The sequence below is a fragment of the Seriola dumerili genome, unplaced genomic scaffold (assembly GCF_002260705.1).
Source record: "Seriola dumerili isolate Sdu_G_001 unplaced genomic scaffold, Sdu_1.0 BDQW01000088.1, whole genome shotgun sequence".
In the NCBI taxonomy this organism is placed as follows: Eukaryota; Metazoa; Chordata; class Actinopteri; order Carangiformes; family Carangidae; genus Seriola; species Seriola dumerili.
This window is the reverse complement of record NW_019174343.1, coordinates 8,454,377-8,460,986: the sequence shown is the minus strand read 5'-3', so window position 1 is coordinate 8,460,986 and position 6,610 is coordinate 8,454,377. Positions and strand designations below refer to the sequence as shown.

General features: G+C 39.9%; 2 non-coding genes across 2 annotated transcripts; both read left to right on the top strand.

The window, feature by feature from the left end:
• On the top strand, nt 1–73 carry trnaf-gaa. The gene has a single exon. It is a non-coding gene; the product is annotated as a tRNA-Phe (tRNA).
• Nucleotides 74–851: 778 nt separating this feature from the next.
• On the top strand, nt 852–924 carry trnaf-gaa. The gene has a single exon. It is a non-coding gene; the product is annotated as a tRNA-Phe (tRNA).
• The last annotated feature ends 5,686 nt before the right edge of the window (nt 925–6,610 follow it).

Genomic DNA, 6,610 nt, shown 5'->3' with positions numbered 1-6,610 from the left:
GCCGAAATAGCTCAGTTGGGAGAGCGTTAGACTGAAGATCTAAAGGTCCCTGGTTCGATCCCGGGTTTCGGCAGCCGGAGGATCCTTTTGATCTTCTGAAAGCACAGGTGAAATAAAATAAATCATGATAGGGACTGTACTTTGGGATGCTTTCCATAAAAGAGAAGTGGATAACAACAACATCCACTGCCCCTTTCATATGCTTTATGTCATCGTTAACAAATTTACACCATAAAATAAATCAAATGGAGGCAAAAACAAAAACAAACAAACAAACAAACAGTGCAGCTACCCATTTAATGCCACAGTCTGTTGCATGTTTTACACCATATTAAAGTTGGCAATTGCAGAGTCTTTATGTGAATGTAGCCTGAATGATTTGAAGCATTCATTCATACGTTTAGGATTGAAAAGGACATGAAACATTAATTTCATTACACATTATTTTGGACATATTTTCTGATTAAGATCAAAATTAACCTCCTGACACTGAAATGACTTCATTGTGACTTTATTAGTACGTAAGTTGGTAAGTAAAGTTTATTTATATAGCACCTTTCACAGATAAAAATCAGTGTTTCACAATAAATAGTAAACGACATAGACACAGTTCTGTTTACTGTTACTTTATTATTACTATTGCTTTAAAAGCTTTTTATACGATACGGTATTGATTTTTTTTTTACTGTATTCATTATTCAAAGAGGACGAATCGTTTTGAAGGATAATTTAGCAGGAGTTACACATACAGCCAGCAGATGGCAGGACAGAATCTCAATCTAAGAACAAAAACCATGAACGCAACACCTATAACCACGTTTGTGATTGGTTGCCATGGTGATCCAATGTGAGCCGAAATAGCTCAGTTGGGAGAGCGTTAGACTGAAGATCTAAAGGTCCCTGGTTCGATCCCGGGTTTCGGCAGGTGAAACGCACGCTTTTAAATGTAGCAGGTGGTTTTCTAACAGACAAATGAAAAGCCTAAGTATCATTTGCATTATGTGTTAATGTCAATGAAGAAACAATTACTATGTCAGTTGTGCTACAGAAACATAAATCTGACTCCTCCATTCCAAGAAAATCTTTTAACAAAAAGTAGTAGTTAGTAAACATAGCCATGGACGATCATGACCAGTGGCTTGGGACTGTAATGTCAGAAATGTTGTTTTTTTTAAAACTGCACCTAGATTTGAGTGATGGATAAAAACATAGCCTAATATAATACCAGTGAAACTACTGAAGAACTGCAGCCACAGAGAGACAAACAAAAACCAGCATGAACCAAAGAGATGACAGCGACAAGCACTGATGGGTAGAATTTGGTTCAGTGGGTTTCAGTCAGGTCTAGCTGAAACACTTTGGCAAAAAATAAGCTATTATGCAACAAACACCACTTGTGTTACATATTTAGGTCACATCGGACATCAGTTCATGCCAGGAGAGCCTCAGCAGGGCTGCGGGAGGTTTATGGGACCTCCTATGGTTCATTTGGGGGTACTGGCCCTCTCTCAGCTGTTCTAACCTGTCTGAGTGCCAGCCAAGGCGTGTAGAGGCAAGAGAGCCACAGTCCAAGAGAGCAGGTCCAGGCCACGGGGCACCAAACAGGTCAGGGATTTGCGTCATTCTCATTGAAACTTGAATGAATGGCCCACCAGCTCTCTGTGGTGATGTGCTAATCAGTAGGGCATTGATAATGAACAGACAGAAAGTAGTTCAGAGAACTAACGATGCAGGAGAGTGAGAACAGGGGATAGAAAAAGGTGCAATATGTTCTAGTGCTGCAGGGTAACTATGTGTGTGTGTGTACACTTTGTCCATAGACTCACACTCACTAAGAAAAGCCCACAATGATAGGAAGAGAAATAACAAGGGAACTGAGAAGCTGTAATGGGACTAACTTGGATACAGGCCCGACAGAAACCTGCAGTAATAATACAGCTTCCTGCCAAATTAGACCCCTAGTTCACCTTGTTTCAATAGAAACAATGTAGAAAACAACACTGTGACAGAAATCAGTCATACTCTTTTGGGTCAAGGTGTGTTGAGTCAGAAATGAGAAATGTCATATTACCCACATTACCTGCATTCCAGTCACCACACAAATGACAGTAAAACTATTTTCTTGTTTGACTTCTTATACCCCAAAGAATGCAGAAACACTATTAGAATACCAAAATAGTTGGAAAGTCAAACTTAAAGGTGTTATTCAAGCTGGTTCTTGTTAAAGTATTGTTTGTTTATCACTGAATGTGTGGGCAGCCATGTTTCATTTAACATGCAAACTGAGGTTTGAGGGAATGTGCCTGACCTTCCAATACATGGTTGGCTGTTTTGATATTTTTCCTAATAGGGACAAGGGAATCCTGAGTTCTAGTTCATAATCACATGTACAAATCCTAGGCAGTTAGAGGGGAGAAACTATGAGTTGGAAGAATTTGATTCCTTAATATGATTTAAATTCAAGATATTTGATTTTTTTCCTCTAAAACCCTCCCTATGAATAAGTCTTTTTTTTAATGCGATAATGTAACACTGCCTATATTCTGCTTGTGAAAAAGACTGTGTAATTGTGTTTGTGTGTTTGAGGGGGATGGGGTTGAGGCTATAATGTACATCTCTTGTATACTTCAACTCACCCCTAGTTGCTTAAAACTCATTAGCCGACAGTTCTAATAGACATTCTGCTTTCTCATTTATTGCTCTGTTATTTATTGCCCTGTAATATCCTGCGCTGTCAATTATGTAAGATCTCTCGCTTGCTCTCCCTTTTCATTGTGGCTTCCACTGCTGTAGTTTGGTTTCCTGGTGGCTTTGTTCCTGCTGCTCTTGGAGAGCCACAAAGAATGCCTGAAGATGCCAGTCAAGCTCTGAAGCAATTCAATTCGGTGGTTGAATGAAACCCACAGGTGGAGAGCAGTCCAGAGAACCAAGTGGCTGGATGGGGGGGTGCGGGGAGAGGATGTTTTTGCCCTAATTAATCAAAACTCTATTCAATCTAGTTCCACTTCCAAGAAGCTCCCATAGACGTCCTAGTCAATTTGGCATTGCTTAAAGGCTTGCATAACTGGAGCAGCAGTGACTTCTACCCAGCAAACTTTTCCCCTGTTTCTGTCCTATTTGCATAACAGCCTGAACTCTAAGTAGTAGAGTGGTTGATGTAATACTACCAGGCCATATGGAGACTTGCCTCAACCTATATTGTATCTTTTATAGAGTAGAAAGATTAACAATGTTGAGAGGTAATTGCAGTCGCAATGACACAGAGTGATGAATGATAGCTCAGTACTAGTTTGGTCAGCTTGTGTGACATTTTTCCACACCGCCTCAGACCTACAAATATGTTTAGAGCTGCATGAACTCCTTTCTTTGGAATTACACATTAAACATAGTCATTTCACCCACTGTTAAGATAACAATAATGGTTGGTGCAGCTGTAATACTTCTTATTTGACTTATGTATCAGTGATAAAAGACTCTTTCCACAGTGGACATGTTGACGTGTCAAAGTACGAATAGCACAGTTGGAATTATAATTAATAATGACTACACTCCATTTATATGAGCTGGTTCCAGGGCTTAGGCATTGTACATTGTCACTCACTGACATGACTTACTGGGAAACTTGAGGGAATAGAGCCATCATTGATGTTTACATTTTTTTGTTAACGTCTGTGCCTTTTCCACTTTGACACATCAAAATGTCAGCTGTGAAAAGGGTCCATTAGAAAATCTCTCTGCATATGTTCAAGCAGTGTTCTTGGTGACAAACACTTTTTGCTGTACGCAGTGGGTTCAGAAAATCATGAAAGGTCTCTATGCCTACACTGCCGTTGGACGCCTCAAGCCACTGTCATTGTCACCTGGTTGCCAAACATGTTGATGAACGAGCTCAGTTGTTGACACAAGAATACAAATTACACGTGTCACGAAACATGCAGATGAATATAGCTCAACACGTTTCTGACATCATAGAAAACATAGCAATTAATATTCATTAGCTGTTGCATAACTCAAAGAAGTTAGTCTCTAAACTGGAGAGATCTGGCCTACTGAAGAGAAGTATGCCAGCGTTTTTCTAAGATGGTCTTATTGTGGAGCTCTTGTGACATAACCCACTATGATGCATACAGTCCAAATGTGACAAGGGAAGGTTGTCTAGGGGAACGGAGTATGACCTCGCTTTTGTCCTTTGAGACAAAAAGGAGGCATTGTCTTATCAGACTAACTGAGTAGAAAGTAGCAAACCCACTCACTGTTCCTTGAACAAGCTCCAAGGACAGTGGGGAGGCTCGCTTCTCTGTGTTAATCTGTGTAGATGTTGTCGTTCAGATTGCTGTTGTTCGTCCTCTGCACTGCACTGACCTTTACAAATGCCTGGGCGACAAACTACATCATTAAATCGAAGCTGAAACTGAGAAAAGATTGCAATCATTGCTCTTTTGTTCTCTTGACTGCACCATGTTGCTGGACTTTGAGTGCTTGTGTAATGAAATTGAGACAATAAGTTCAAATATTATCAAATTGTTTGACTTTCCGCTTGGTAAAATCATCCTGCTGGTAAATTATTTTGAAAAATACAGTTTCTTACTGAAAGAGGATGAGCAAGAAAAAAAAAAGATTTTGCAATTCTAAGCAGACTGTGCTTGCTACTATGGCTTAATTCTTGTTTTCACTGCCCCTCAGTGTAGATCTGGAGGATCACATACAGGGTAGTAGTTCAGATAGGGTATGTGCAGTTTACTGACCCCCTGCTCTGCATGTTGCAAACCAGATGAAGATCACTGACATCACTGGAGATTGACACTAACAGGTGCACTAGTCCACAGTTTACATGCTCTGTCTGTGAACTTCTGCAGTGTGAGAACTCAAACGCATCACATTCACATGTTATTATGCTTCTACATTTCATATACTTTCCCCTTTGAGTCACACAGGTCACAAGGGTTAATGATTGAGTCTATGGTAGTTACCTAATGCGCCAACTTGTGTCAGCAGAGTGGTCACACTTTCCAATGACAGTATTGTTGTGTTTGCCATGCTGGTTCTATCCTTCTTCTCTGCTGTGAATGTGAATCATTGTCAGTGTGTATTTGAGCATAATTGTGTTTTTTCTCACAAGGGTGATGCATCTGTGGTTTTTCCCACCATCTGTCATTGGCCTAATAAATGAGGAAATTGAAAATACAAGCTGAGTAATACATCAAGAGAGAAATACTGTAGGGTTGGGTCCAGAAAGCCAACTCTTTTAGACACAGGGAAAGTCTCTCCCTTTAACCCTTCCCTTTCCCACTCTCCAGCATACACACATACACACACACACACACACACACACACACACACACACACACACACACACACACACACACACACTGGAAAACCTACTGGCAGGATTGAGTGTCCCTCTGAAGCATTTGTCTATTGATATCTGTCTGGAGCCTGGCTGCTTCTCTCCCCCCACTCTCTCTCTGCAGACTCAGGTTCATGACCTGTTATGTAACTCTGCTCCTCAACCATTGTAGAGGATGTAACACCATGATTGCACCCAGATGCATTTTCTACTTTTTCTTATAAAAGATGTAATTACACTCAATCAACCCTTTTTGTACTGAGCAAAAGGAGAGGTTAACTACTTATTTCCCAATGCTTTATACAACTGTCCTCATGCTGTGGTGGATTAAATACACAGATACTAAATGGTAATAACAGCACTTTGGAGAGGCCCGCGTACAACTTTATTTATAATAAGAATGTTTATATGTCAGTAAAAAACGGTCCAGGTAGAGCAGGCGACTTCATCATGTTGGGAGTTTTAAGGACATCATACATTTTGAATGTTTAATCTGAATCTGCAGTAAGTACTACAGTACTTGATTGGAGTAACGGTGACTATTTCCTTCAGAAATTTTGTGGAGTAGAATAACTGAATTAAACACTGTCTTGTAATCTTATTGTTTGTTTCAGTTGAACTACCCAGAACTCCTGGAACAATGAGTGGAGAAATAAAATAAAGGACCCAAAAATGCAATTAGTTGTTGTGTAAATCTACTTAATTAAGTTCCACATCACCAAGGCTAAAGCTAAGCAGGCAATTACCCAGAGGCCAAGGACCACCAGGGCCCTCAAAAGCTGCAAGTTTTGGACTAGATCATTTCATTGCTTGCACATTTGTTATTTTAAACAATTATGTGCCTCCATCCTGTTATCTCGAAGAGAGAACCTATTTAAAAATCCCTTTTTAAGACGTTTTTTTGTTTTTTGTTTGTTTTTTTACATATTCTCATATTTTGTTTTGTCTGACCATCACTCAAAAACACAAAGCAACGCTCACTTTTAAGAAGCTCGTGTCAATAATGTTTTATGTTTTTTTTCTTACATTTTGGCAGCCACGACCCCCACCCTCCACTCCACCCTGTTGTTGCCATGGCATCTAAACAGCTACTTCCGCAGCAGTGAGCCAATCAGGATCTGAAGACGAAGCCGGAAAATGCACACTTGAAAACGAAGTGAGCACCGAAAAGCAAGGGTGGACGAGGAGGTAATTTTTTTTTTTTTTAAATTACACACAGTTTTGCAGCCAAATTTTAAAGTATGAAACTGTCCGGATACTTTA